At 32.5% G+C, this 14156-nt stretch overlaps 1 pseudogene; it reads right to left on the bottom strand.

Annotated features, from left to right (window-relative positions):
• Positions 1–12828: 12828 nt before the first annotated feature.
• Positions 12829–12928, bottom strand: LOC122109899 (annotated as a pseudogene).
• Positions 12929–14156: the final 1228 nt, after the last annotated feature.

The following is a 14156-nucleotide window of genomic DNA, read 5'->3' as shown; positions in this document are numbered from 1 at the left end:
CGACTTACACAATATGATTTCTCTGTACTTCTTTTTATGCCCCTAACACCAGCCTGTTTCATTTACTCATCACTGTCACCTAGTCCTAAAACAACCATTTCAAAAGTACGCTTTTCCCCCATAGTCTTTTCATATTGGTCCTTTCTATCACCAAATTACTCTCTTTGTAAGCACACAGAGTGAAGACCTCAGACACATATTCTAGTATCATTATTTACTCACTACATTGATTGTTGGCCTTACCTTTCTCATGCGTAAATCAATGTAATCTAACAGAAATAATGAAGAATATATTTGTTGACTTCTAGAGCAAGAATAAAGAAAAGTGAAGAGACCTTACATATTCCACTTTACCTTACAAATAAGGAAAGAGTCAAATTCAGTTTGTTGGTATAAAGTCACAAATTGTTTCATGTAGAAATAAAAATAAGTTTTACCTCCTGGCTCTAAGACCTATGTCCTTTCTAGGTAACCACAGATATGAAAGTGGTATTATGTATGGTATTGAGTATGCAGAACATACTCAATATAGCATTTGAAAACATTGGTTACTGAATAGTATCTATATGAGAATGTTATTTGATCTAATCCCACTAAGTTGAAAACTACACTTTAGTCCATCAAAATGTGGAAATAAACGATTTTATTTATAAGAAAATAGTACTATCAAGAAAAGTGAGTATACATTAGAGAGACTGCAGGAATTTGGGTTTTTACAGTCTCTGCCTGTTTATGTGAATGTATTTATTGATATTGAAACTCTCCTCTTGTTATTCTTATTGTATGTAACCCAATGCTGTTTATTACTATGTATTCAATGTGGGAAATCTAGCTGTAAAAATGTGTAAAGGTTTTTTTCCTTTTCAATCCCAACAATGACATTATCAGGGTACACTGCGGTCATCATCGTATCCATCAAAATTATTATTATTATTATTATTTTTTGTCAGTCGTGGGGCTTGAACTCTGGGCCTGGGCGCTGTCCCTCAGCTCTTCAGCTCAAGGCGAGCGCTCTACCACTTGAACTACAGCGCCACTTCCGGTTTTCTGGTGGTTTATTGGAGATAGGAGTCTCACGGTCTTTCCTGCCCGGGCTGGCTTTGAACCACGATCCTCAGATCTCAGCCTCCTGAGTAGCTAGGATTACAGGCGTTAACCACCAGCGCCCGGCATAATCAAAATTATTATTAACATCAAAATGCTAACTATTGAAAGTCTGATATGTATCTATGATTTTGCGATTATTTGTTTTTTGATTAATAATTTTAATGTTACCACTGTGCATACATCCATATTAAAATTTTGAACAAATAAACAAAAAAACTAAAGCATATCAGGTAGCTTGACTATGTGCTTATAACAAATTATGGAATAGATTTTTGAAGTATTGCAAATTCCTAACCAGTATGAATTAACTTCCTCTCTCCCCACCACCACACACAAGTGTTTATGAGTTTGAACAGAATTATTTCAAGTAATATACTGCAAATTTTACTATAATATCATGTGTATATCTGAACTTCCTCTGAACATAATAAACTCTACATTCTATTGGAATATTAGTTATTTTATTCTAAGAAACTTTTGGAAAATAGAGTGTATATCTTTGAATGAAAAAGTTAAAAAATATTAGCATAAAATTTTAGAGGGAGTCTGTCTTCAGAAATACACACACACACACACACACACACACACACACATATATACATATATATATGTATATATATACATATACCTAAATTTATGTGTAGAAAGATGTACATTATAGTGAAACAAAAATCTTAAAACATAATTAAAATTTAAAAAATACATCAAACCAAGTGCCATTGACTCACGCCTATAATTTAAACTATTCTGGGTAATGAGATCTTAGAATTGTGTTCAAAACTATCCCAGTCATTAAAGTACTTGTTAGATTCTTATCTCCAATTGACCACTAAAAACAGGAGTTAGCTCTGTGCCTCAAGTTGTAGAGTGCTGCCTTTGAGCATACAAAGGCTTAGGGACAATGCTCAAGCCCTGCAAACAACAACGAGAACAAAAAGAACAAGAACAATAACAACAGCATATATCACATTAATTTCATAAAAACATCTTTTAACTGCTGTGAACATTTCTTAGAATGCTTCTTTAGCCTACATCGGGGGAAGACTGGATGGGGGGCGGGGGGTTGTATGGAAAGGGATGGGAAGGGGAAACAAAGGAGGAGACAACAATGCTTGTTAAGAAATGTACTCATTATCTCGCCCATGTAATTTTAACCCCTCTGTACGGTATTTTCACAATAAAAAAAAAAAGAAACATGAATATATGCCCTGCAAAATGTTAAGTAACAATTATAGGATAAAGTTCGTTTTCGACATAACGACTTGTACATCTCATTGTTGCAATGGGTCCACCTGTATCCCTATTTAATTGTAACCACTCTGTACAGTATTTTCACAATAAAAAAATCTTCTATTTAAAAAAAAAGTATAGAATATTTACCTCTATATTATAGAGATGACTATTTAGATTGCTTAAGATATTAAGTAATGTTTAAGAATTAATAATAATGATAATATATTGGGTCTTGTCATTTATTGTATTTTATGATAGTAATAAAATGATATTTGCAATGATTATATAAAATTTCTCTTGTTTGTTATTTGAATTATAATAAGAGATAAATATTTTAAAATATTTCCATAGGAAAGGATCATTTTATTGGTATCAATTCTTTTGTAATTTCAAAACAATTAAGAAAATTATTCCAAGGCTGTTTTGCTCTAAGACTATATTTGTTTTCTTGTTCGAGTTTTCATATGTTAGTAGAAATTAAAATTCCAAAAATTCCAAAAATTCAGGAACATCTTCATAGATACTAATATTGGAGTTCCTTAATTTGAATTGTTTTATTTCATTTGTTATTTTCACAAATAAATCAAGATGATTGTGTATTTTGTTTCTTTTCACTGCTATTGGCTCTTATCTTGAGAATACTTTTTTCTAGCAGAGAAGAGGAAAGCAATTGGATTGAGCAAGTAACATGGCTTTCGTAAAATGTACATGCATAGACTTAAGTCTTCTGTCATTTGCTAAAAGTTTCTTCCAGAAAATGTTATCAATTACTTATAAGTGATGCATAATTCCTAGATATTCCAGTCATCACATACACTTTTTGATTGAGTTATCTCTGTATAAACTAAAAAAAATACCAAAATATACAAAATAAACAGAATCACATCTTAGTTTTAAAAACTGTAATTTACAAAGAATTTTTAGCCAACAACGAAAACATCTTTTTAGGTATTCTGCAATTTGTGTGAATTATTTTTAACTATATATATATATATACATATATATATATATATATTTGCTGACATGAAATTCACATGTAATATATTTATCTCCTTTTATTGTATACATTTCAGTGCTTTGGAAGTGAATGGTACAATCAGAGGTTTTCCAAGACTAATTTTCACAAACTTGCATTTCTTCAAATAGAAATACTGTAAATTTTATTGAACCATAAGATATGTATTAAATGTTTTCTTCATGCATTTGTTTGTAACGTATTTATAGGATTGTTGCTTTGTATGTCCCTCCCCCACAGTATAAGCCCTGCTTTCACTGTATTTGATGTCGGTATAATTTGTGGAGGGGAAGGGGAAAAACGAGTCGTTTAAATAAGGATACAGGTGAACCCGTTGCAGCAATAAGAAGTACAAGTTGTCAAGTCGAAAACGAACTTTACAACTTTGGTGGGGGGCAAGGATTGGGTGGGGTGTGGGGGGAGGCTGGGAAGGGATGTGAAGGGTAAAAAAAGTAAGAGGCTACAATGCTTGATAGGAAATGTACTCATTATCTTGCCCATGTAATTGTAACCCCTCTGTACAGTATATTCACAATAATAAAAATAAAATAAAATAAAATAAAAAAAGAAATGCTGTAAATTTTAGAATAGACATTAAAATAGATACAAAATTAAGTTACAGGAATTTGTCCTCCATATATCCTTTATAGTGTGTCTTTTCAAAATTTGTTTTGGGATTATTTCCAGATTCTCACACATATATTCAATTGCACTGTCAATGAACTACATTCCCTGTCCAAATAAGTTTTTTACTTTTCTTTACTAATACATAGAAGTGTAATGGCTGGATCATATACAATTCTCTTTGACCTTTAGAAGACTTGAAAACTTGCTTGCAATATTGATTGCAGTATTATACAAATCATTCTGCTATCTAGAGTATATCAATTTCTCCGCAAATGCATTACTATATTTTCTGTCATCTTTTTATATTATGGTCATAGAAATGAGTTTTATTTTTATTTTTTCTTAGATACTAAAGAGGAGTTTAATTCATTTGCTCTTCTTATTGACCATTAATTTACATATGTTCTTTAAAGAAATAACCTGTTCAGGAAAAAATTTATATGTAATTAGAAGATATAAAAGTAGTTAAGACTCAGGATCAATGTCGAATTAAAATTGTAGCATTAACAAATATGTGCCCTCTATCTGTTGGATATGTCTTCACTTTTTTCATAGAATTATGAAAGGTCATTAGTTGATATTAACCCATTTATTCTTGCTTTTCTTTAGCCACTAATGTTTTCCATTTCAAATGTTTAGAAAACTTTACTGATCCAATGTCATGAATTTTTACATTTACATATTATTAGTTTTTATATCTCACATTTAGTTTGATAATCATTTTTTATTTTAAATTTTTGTATAAGGTTTAAGGTAGTAGTCCAAGATCATTCTTTAAATCTAGAGAAGCAATAGTGCCAATACACCTATTTAAAATTCTATTTTTATTTAATAAAGTTCATGGCATCCTTTTAAAAATCTTAGTTTTGACCATAAAACTAAGAATTTATTTTTAATAAATCTGTTACATTCTTCTGGGTGTCTGTTCCTATAGTAGAGCTATTTTGTCCTCACTACTAAACATGGTAATAAGATTCAAATCTAGTATGAGGTCTCAAGCTACACCATTTTACAAGATTGTTCTGAATGATCTGCATTCCTTGAACTTACATGTGAGTTTATTGAGCAGGTGGATCAATATCCAATAACACAGTTATCTAGATGTTTGATAGTCACTCATATTTTGCACCTTGTGAAAACACAAGGCCCCAGAGATTATATATAGAAAAATGTCTTTAGAGAATGCTTGAAGCCACTAAAATTAATTTAGGAATGAGTTAAAATTTAGATAACACTACAGCATAATATACCTGAATGATAACGACTTGAGAGCTGTACTACAGAGGAGAGTGAGAGGGGACAGAATGATGGACCATATAGGAGCTGTATGCCATTAGTATTTTGTTTCAAAAGACAGAAAGACTACAGAGAAGAGAAGCAGGAAAATAATCAACTGTCCTGAAACACTTTTCTTTTTAATCCACCTAATAGTGTGAGCTGAGAGTCAGAGAAGATTGGAAAAATAAAATAGAAAATAAAGCATTGTATAGACCTCTTACAATGTAAGGAAATTGTAATAGGAATATGATAATTATTTTCCAAAGAAATAAGAGAAAGATTAAGTAAAGTCTAATGGAAAAATGAAGAGTGAAAAGAAGCAAAGTAAAACATTTATCAATAACAAACACAAGGGTTTGAAAGTGGAAAGGCAGTAGAAATATTCTAAATAACAATAAAATTTGTTAAAGTGGATAGTATATGGATCACATTTTATCATATATAATTTTGAAAAATCACTAGTAATGAAAATTTAAAAGTCATAATTTAAAACACTACATTACAACTAGACAGTATAGTGCAGTGCAAAAACCTTGGCCTAGCATATGTGAAACCATGGATCTGACCCCCCAACATTACAAAGTACACACAAAGCACACACACACATACACCCAACCACACACACACACACACACACACACACACACACACACACACCACGTACACACATTTAGAATATTGATATTATTATATTAAACCGAGGAATTTATCACAAATAGTAAAAGAAAGTTAATATATGAAATAATAATATTGCTCATACTATATAAAAGTTTAGGAGAAATAAAAGACAATACACTTGGATTCTTATAGATTAAGTAAATTGAAAATTAAGAAATAGAACACATGAGAACCTTTGCAAACATGTTTTAAATAATAAACATTTTGAAACATGTATCGTTTTATTTTGACAAAAGATTGAGGTTACTGGTGTTTTAACTCAAGATTTAGAATATGATATCCAGGTGCATGCTCCATATCTTGCTATTGATGGCTATATCTCTAATAATTTCACTATGGATATTTTTAGAATAAGGTCTCATAGTTTCCCAGGCTCTCCTGAATTACAAACCTATTTGCAATTCCTCCTATAGCTAGAAAATGAAGCCACAAATCACCATGCCCAGCTCAAACTTTTTTAAATTCAAGTACAAGAAAGTAAATTTTCAAAATGTGACCAGGTAATGAAGCCTTTCTTAATAAAGTATGTGTTTCTTGAAAATACAGTTAGTATTTGTTACCTGGAAAAATATGTTTAGAACTATAAGAAAATAAATTTATTTAAATTCACCAACCATATAAAATTAAGAAAATAATTTCATATATTCACATGTTAAATATTTTAAAAGCAAAATATATGTGTCTGATTAATGTACATGTGTGAAAATCATGCAAATAAATTAACTAATCCTACAGCTCTGAAAAAAGAATTACCCTAATGAAACAAAAGAAAATAAATAATTAAGTTCAAAATTTGAAATTTAGAAAATAAAATGAAGTGTACTCTTTAGGTGACAAGTAAATGTAAACCTTCTGTATATCAATTTTATAATAAAAATGCATGAACAAAGACAGAAAAAGTGCCCATTGATCAATAGCAATTGCAAAAGCATCAGTAGTTGTATGAGTGAACAAAAAAATCGATGGAGGGGATAACAATGTTCCTCCATAAGGAATGTACTCATTATCTTACTTATGAAAATGTAACCCCTAAGTAAATTACCTTTACAATAAAATTAAATTGAAATTAAAAATAAACCAAAGAATATACCAATTAAGAATTCTTAGATGGAATGCTCTGCCTCCATCAGAAAAAATGACATTGCCCCATATTTTAGGAAATGGAAACACTTGAAAAAATTATATTGAGTTAAGTAAGCCAGGCCAAAAGAAACATAGGTTCCATAGTTTCCCTTATTTGCAATAACTAGTATTTGTCTGAGTCAAGTAGAAATGGTCAGATAAGTTGATGTTAGGTGAAATGAACCCCAAGATAAGTATTCAAAATTTTTTTCTTTCATGCGATTATTTCCAACATATTTATAACATTATTTCTTTGTTGTTTTATATGTCCCTCTCCCACGGTATAACCCCTGCTTTCACTGTATTTGCTGTTGGTATAATTTTTGGAGGGGAAGGGAAAAAACAAATAATTTAAATAGGGATACAGGTGGGCCCATTGCAACAATGAGATGTACAAGAGGTTATGTCGAAAAACAAACTTTACAACTTTGGCTGTGGAGGGGCGGAGGATTGGGTGGGGGGGAAGAGGAGGGGATGGGAACGGATGGGAAGTGGAAACAAAGGAGGAGGCAACAATGCTTGATAAGAAATGTACTCATTGTCTTGCCCATGTAATTGTAACCCCTCTGTACAATATTTTAACAATAACAAAAATTCTTAGAACCCATTGGTTAAAAACTTAGTAAAGAACTGCCCCAAGTACACAAGGAATATATTTTGATGATACAATTTAAATACTTAAACTTCAACAGAGAAGCAAAAAGTTTAAAAACTGTTACACAGTAAAGTAATAAATCAGAATGTATTACTATAATAATCATTAGACGAATTTTTAGTGGTAGTCAAATATGTAAGAAATGAGGCAATTTGCCATTCATTTGCACTTAAGAAGTGAGGAAGAATTTTCTAGGTGCTTTTAAATATATCATAAGTTTAACGAAGAAACTATTCTGTCACATCATATGATAATCAGATAAAGATTATATTAGGGCAAAGAACAGATTCTACTATGTTTTTGGATGTTAAGGTATATACTTATTTTGGTGGGGATTTCAACTTCGTGTATTGTTCTTGCTAGGCTGGCATCATATCAGTTGTTAATTTTAGGGTAGGGGTTCCCTTTCCACAAGAACATGCACCTGATCTGTCCTTTTAGCCTTCCCATCATCAAAAGCATCAGAGTTGCACTATCTACCATGGCTGGCCTTGATCCTGCAGTCCTTCCAATTTTAGTCTCTAGATAGTGCAAGATGGTGGAAATGATCCAATGCACCCAGCTATAGATTAAGGAAGTCCACTAAAATGTGGCCTGGGTTCTGTTCTCAAGCCTCCTAAGTAGTTAAGAGTACAGTTGGGAGCCCTGGTGCCAGGCAGTAAATATTTTTAAACAATTAGACATACATGACTTAGACTTGTGATTACCTCAGGAAAAGTATAAAACAGCAGTGAAGCACAGAGTACAGGCAGCATTTTAACAAGCTACTCAGAGACTGAATCACCTTAGCTAGCTACTCAGGAGGCTGAGATCTGAAGATCACTGTTCAAAGCCAGTCCAATCATGACAATACATGTGATTATCTCCAAAAACCATAAGTGGAGTAGTGGCTTAAGTGTTAGACCACTCTCCTTGACCACAGAAGCTTTGGGATAGTGTCTAGACACTATCAAGCCTCAGCAATGAATAATGCATGCATGAGTAATGCACATGCATGTGTGCACACGCACATGTGTGCATGCACACACACACACAGAAATGATTATTTCAATGCAGAGTTCTTTATTTTTTTACCTTGCTGTACTTTATTTCCCTGTATTAGTCCACCAATTAACAAAGTCAGCTAAGCACCTATTTACATACAACTCATCATGTTTCTCTAAAGTCTACTCTCTTTTTGGAAGCCTGCTTTTATTTGACATAAAAGTAAATTATTCAGGAAGTCAAGTAATCTCCCTCAACTCTGTAGTGTCAGCTGATTTTTTAGGCTCTCCCTAGCAATTTGATTCTGTGAAATCCTGCATCAAGCAGCGTATTTCATTCATGAGAAGGGAAGCCTCTGTCAAACAATTAGTAATAGGTTTTTCTCCTCCTGGCAAGCATCTGAGTTTTATTATATTTGTATAATTCATGATGAGTCTGTGAATGCCAAAGACTGCTGTGAAAATAAAAAGACCCTTCTCAGTGATTAGCATTTGTATACCATTCCTAGATATGAAGATGTTTAAATATTACTGAAATTGCTTTGGAATAAATAAAGTTCACCTTGACTATATTGAGAAAGAAGAATTGGGTTTCTCAGCACTTTAGGTAAGAAGTTGAGTGAAAGAAACCAAAGGAAAAATGAGGAACCACTGAATACATATATTCAAATGAAACAAACGAACCCAAAGAAAACACAAATTAATTCAGTACTCAAGAACCTGCAGGAAATGCAAAGATTTATTTAAAAAAATCAGCTATGATAAGCTTATGAAAAACCTGACTATATGGGAGTCTACTGTTGTGAGGATAGTGGTTAAAGCCCAGACTGGACATAAAGATCTGTACACAATGCCAGACACCTGTTATTCTAAATTCCAGGAAGAATAACATCAAGTGGACTGAGCCCATGATCATACACAAGTAGGAAGCCAGATTCTATCTGAAAATTAATCTGGATAATTTAGGGCTGGGGGCATGACAAACTGGTAAGAACACCCATTTGGGAGACACAAGACACTAAATTCAAACTTTAATATTATGGATGTTAAAGAAAAAAGCTATGACTTAAAAGAATTGGAATAATTGTAAGATTTGAGTATTTGTGTGGAGAAAAATCCATTAGAGAGATAGAGTGAACCCATGTTGCAATGCTTTCTACTTAAGTGATAATGTTATGTGGTACTCCAGACATAACAGAGTTACCTTGCAAAAGTAACTGAGCATGGATGTGCATTTGGGTGATGAAAATACTCTATTTACACAGGTATTATTTAAATAGATTTTTTCGGTAGATTGTAGTTTTTGAAATAAGAGCCTGGGTGATATCCCTGAGCATTTTCTCCACATGTGACCACTTAATTTATTTTAAATTAATTAATTAATTAATTAGTTTGATGCTAATACTAGAGCTTGAAGTCAGGGCCTGGCTCTGTCCCAGAATTTGTTATTTTTTTGTTTTAGTTTTCTCAAGGCTAGCATTTCACTGCTTGTACCATAGCTCCATTTCTAGCTTTTGCTGGTTACTTTCAAATCAAAATCTAATGGACTTTTATTTCTTGGTCTGGTTTCAAACCACAATTCTCAGATTTCTTCTTTCTGATTAGCTAGGATTAAAGCCATGATCCACCAGTGTGGCTTCTACTTTTTCGTCTATACTTATTTAATGCACATATTTAGATAATTATGTAAAAGGGAGAGTATAGAAGAAAGATGTACATTCATGATATTGTCCTTTCACAAATTCAAGTTAGTAATGTAAATTTCTTCCTAAGACCATACAAAAAAATTCCATAATATAGTGTAAGAGAACTCACTATTGAACAGATGAGCTTTAAGAGCTTTCTAATAGATCCATTATTTATTGTTACTCAACATTAGGAAAAATGTATAATGCAGTAAGTAAAATGGAAGTCCTTTGGAAGACTACTTAAATTCCTTGTTTTTTTAAAGACACTTGTTTTCATCTAAAAAAAATAAGCCTGTCTATTGTCTTCGTGTGATTTTGATGATTGAATATGCTTAATGAAAAGTCAAAATGTATTAGTAGTCCTTTGTTATCAATTCTGACTTTTACTTTTTGGAGAATATAATGATCAAAGCAATAGTTCAGAATCAGCAAGCAAGAGGTCAGAATCATGCTTCCAGTGCAAGTGGGTCACCAGTAAGTAATCCTCAATACCAGTTTCCACAAAGTTTTCTCACAGATACAATCAGCCTGCCTTTTCTAGCTGCTTTCCTTGCCTGTACCTATTCCTTCATTGTACAGGAAAAGTGTGATTCAACTGATTTCAGTCAGATCTGTTACTAGTGCTATCAAGGATTTAGATTCTTATGTAGGCTATTAAAAAGGTATTTACTAATTTCAAGTAAATACATAAATTCTATTTCCATCTTTTTTTAAAAAAAAATTCTGCTTGTTCTATAAATTGATCAGAGGCATGGATTTTGTGGATAGCTCATCTCTGTCTTTCATGGCTCTCATAGATAATATGACTGCTCCATAATTATCCTAATTTATATTGTTTTATATTTTGGGTTGCATCATTTCACTTTCTGCACTGCCATTTCCCAAATCATTTATATAGGAGGCATTATTTCACATTTTCTCATTCCTAGAATAAGTTGCACATGAGGACACCACTGGTCCTCATTTTCAGTCTGTACTTTGAATATGGAGGAACATCTTTCCTCTGCTCTCCATTTATTCCCTAATCTCCAGTTAGAATAATTTCGAATAGTAAAAATGGAAAAAGAAAATAAATCATGGTGAAAAAACATACGCCGAGAATTCACCAGATATTTCTGACCAGGTCAACCAACATGAACTATTAGGGAAATACATGGACACCTCATTTCCACTGGTACTCAATGTATCTGGTTAGGCAATTCTGATGAAGATGAGGAACAAGATGAAAATATGAGGAATGGTAAAAATTGCAAGAAAAAAAATGGAGAAGGATCCAAGCAAATTTCTTCTTTGGGCTGCTGAAAATAACCAGCTTACTACAGTGCAGAGAATACTTTCCAAAAAGGCTACTCATGTGAATACTAGGGATGACGATGAGTATACCCCTCTTCATCGGGAAGCCTACAGTGGACACTTAAACATTGTCCGTGAGTTGGTGGCTCAAGGGGCACATGCAATAACTGTAGATGGCTGGACACCCCTGCACAGTGCATGTACGTGTAATAATACCAGAGTGGCTTCTTTCTTCTTCATGATGCAGATACCAATGCCCAAACTAAAGGCTTCTTGACCCCCTTGCATCTTGCTGCTGGTAATTGAGATAGCAAAAATACACTGGAACTGTTGAACCAATATGTCAAACCAGGTCTGAAGAACCACTTGGAAGAAACTGCATTTGATATTACCAAAAGGATAAGTATGTATCACTACCTCTTTGAAGTTGTGGAAGGCTGTACAAATTGTTCTCCTAAATCCTAATGATTCGGTTAATTTTCTTAAATTTCAAAAATGTCATTAATTCCTTTTTGTCAATACAACATACTCTCACAATCCAAATAACAACAATATCTTATAGTAAGAATTCACGGATTCTGTGGAGTTCTTCAAAGTGAATTGTCTGCTTTTGATATCAAAATGTATTCAAGAGTTTTTGTATACATCTATAATGATTTATGCAGAGTTTGTGATTTTGTTGATCGGAAATAATTTTAATTTATCTGTTGAAATGAGTAGTATAGAAACTAAAGATATTTCCATTGTTTGTCTGAAAAAGTATATTTTAAAATATTCTATGTTTGTATAGTGTCCATAATCTCTTTTATTCTCTCCTAGATATAATACATTGAATTCTACATTGTTTTATAACATATAGGTTCATTAATGTGTCCTTTCAGATTGCATTCCATACAGAAACAGTTTAAGATTCCTTTTTTGCCCCCCTAGGTCCTTTTAGTATTATATTTCTTTGGGATAAAACGACAATGTTGTCTAATTTCAAAAGTTGTGTAAAGGTTATGCTATGTAAAGGCCTTTCTAAGGTGAAAATTTAATACACTGATGTCAAAGTAACTTTTAATTATATGAATTAGGTGTATTGTTTCACTTGTAATTTTGTAATCAACTTTTTAATAGCTGTTTTTCATTTCTTGCATCTGAAGAATGAAAAATTTTGAATACTTCACAAATTTTCATATCATCCTTGTACAAGTGCCATGTTAATCTCTGTATTGTTGTAATTTTGGTATACAAGCTGCTGAAGAATGTAGTATCCTGCAAATTTTAGTAGTTAATGATGAAATATTTATAAAGGCTTATATGCTTAGGTGCCTATTTGTAACAAGGAAACTTTATTGTTCCTAAAAATGCTATTAATCTTATTTCCCTAAAATTCTGTGAATAGTTGAAAAAAAATGTTGTTCAGTTGATTGCTCACATTTGCAATTTTTTTGTCAATGACTATTTTAAGTCCTTTTCATTTAGAATTTGATCATATTTTCAAGTATTAATAGCTAAGTCCAAATGAGACGTTTTTTCAAGTACTTATTTATCCAACTGTGTTAGCTCTGTGGAGCCAATGGATTCAAAGTAAGCCTTGTTTAAGAGCTACTTCTAAACATATGCAGCTGAGATTTTCCCAAATGAGGTCTTACTGGCACAAATGTCTACATGACCCTTTACCCTTCTTCCATGTAGGAACAGACCAACCAGAATATCTTACTCTGACAGCATAGATTGTATTAGTGGAACAAATCTAATCTTAGTTACAAGGGATCATAGAGAGATGAACAGTTCAGCCAGAACTGTTCATACTAGAAGGCATTTTATCAAAATATGATTGTTTATGATACCTACCATTTCAAAAGTAGCTAAAGCCAAGAAAGTGAAAAAATATTCATATTCATGATTACCTAATGTCTTGGCCTGTCTACCTTCCAAACAGGCAGGAACTTACACTACTGCCATTATATCACCAAATATTTTCATAGTTGCAAGAGAAGTCCATATATTTCTCTTCATTATTAGGCCTTAAATTGGTAATGTTTTTTATTATTTTTATTTCTATTATTATTTTTATTGTGAACAAAATGTACAGAGGGGTTACATTACATGGGCAAGATAATGAGTATATTTCTTATCAAGCATTGCAACCTCCTTCTTTGTTTACCCTTCACATCCCTTCCCAGCCTCCCCCCAACCCCCAACCAATCCTCCCCCCCACCAAAGTTGTAAAGTTCGTTTTGGACATGACAACTTGTACTTCTAATTGTTGCACGGGTCCACCAGTATCCTTAAACGACTTGGTTTTCCCCTTCTACTTCACAAATTATACCGACATCAAATATAGTGAAAGCAGAGGTTATAATGTGGGGGAGGGACATACAAAGCAACAAAAAGATAATCTTATAAGTGCATTAGAAACAAATGCATGAAAGAAATAAACCATTTAAATACATATCTTAGGATTCATTTTCCTAACATCACATTATCTG

This window comes from Dipodomys spectabilis, unplaced genomic scaffold, assembly GCF_019054845.1.
Source record: "Dipodomys spectabilis isolate Male_0828 unplaced genomic scaffold, ASM1905484v1 ptg000070l, whole genome shotgun sequence".
In the NCBI taxonomy this organism is placed as follows: domain Eukaryota; kingdom Metazoa; phylum Chordata; class Mammalia; order Rodentia; family Heteromyidae; genus Dipodomys; species Dipodomys spectabilis.
Note: the sequence above shows the minus strand (reverse complement) of the source record. Positions and strands in the feature narration are given on the sequence as shown.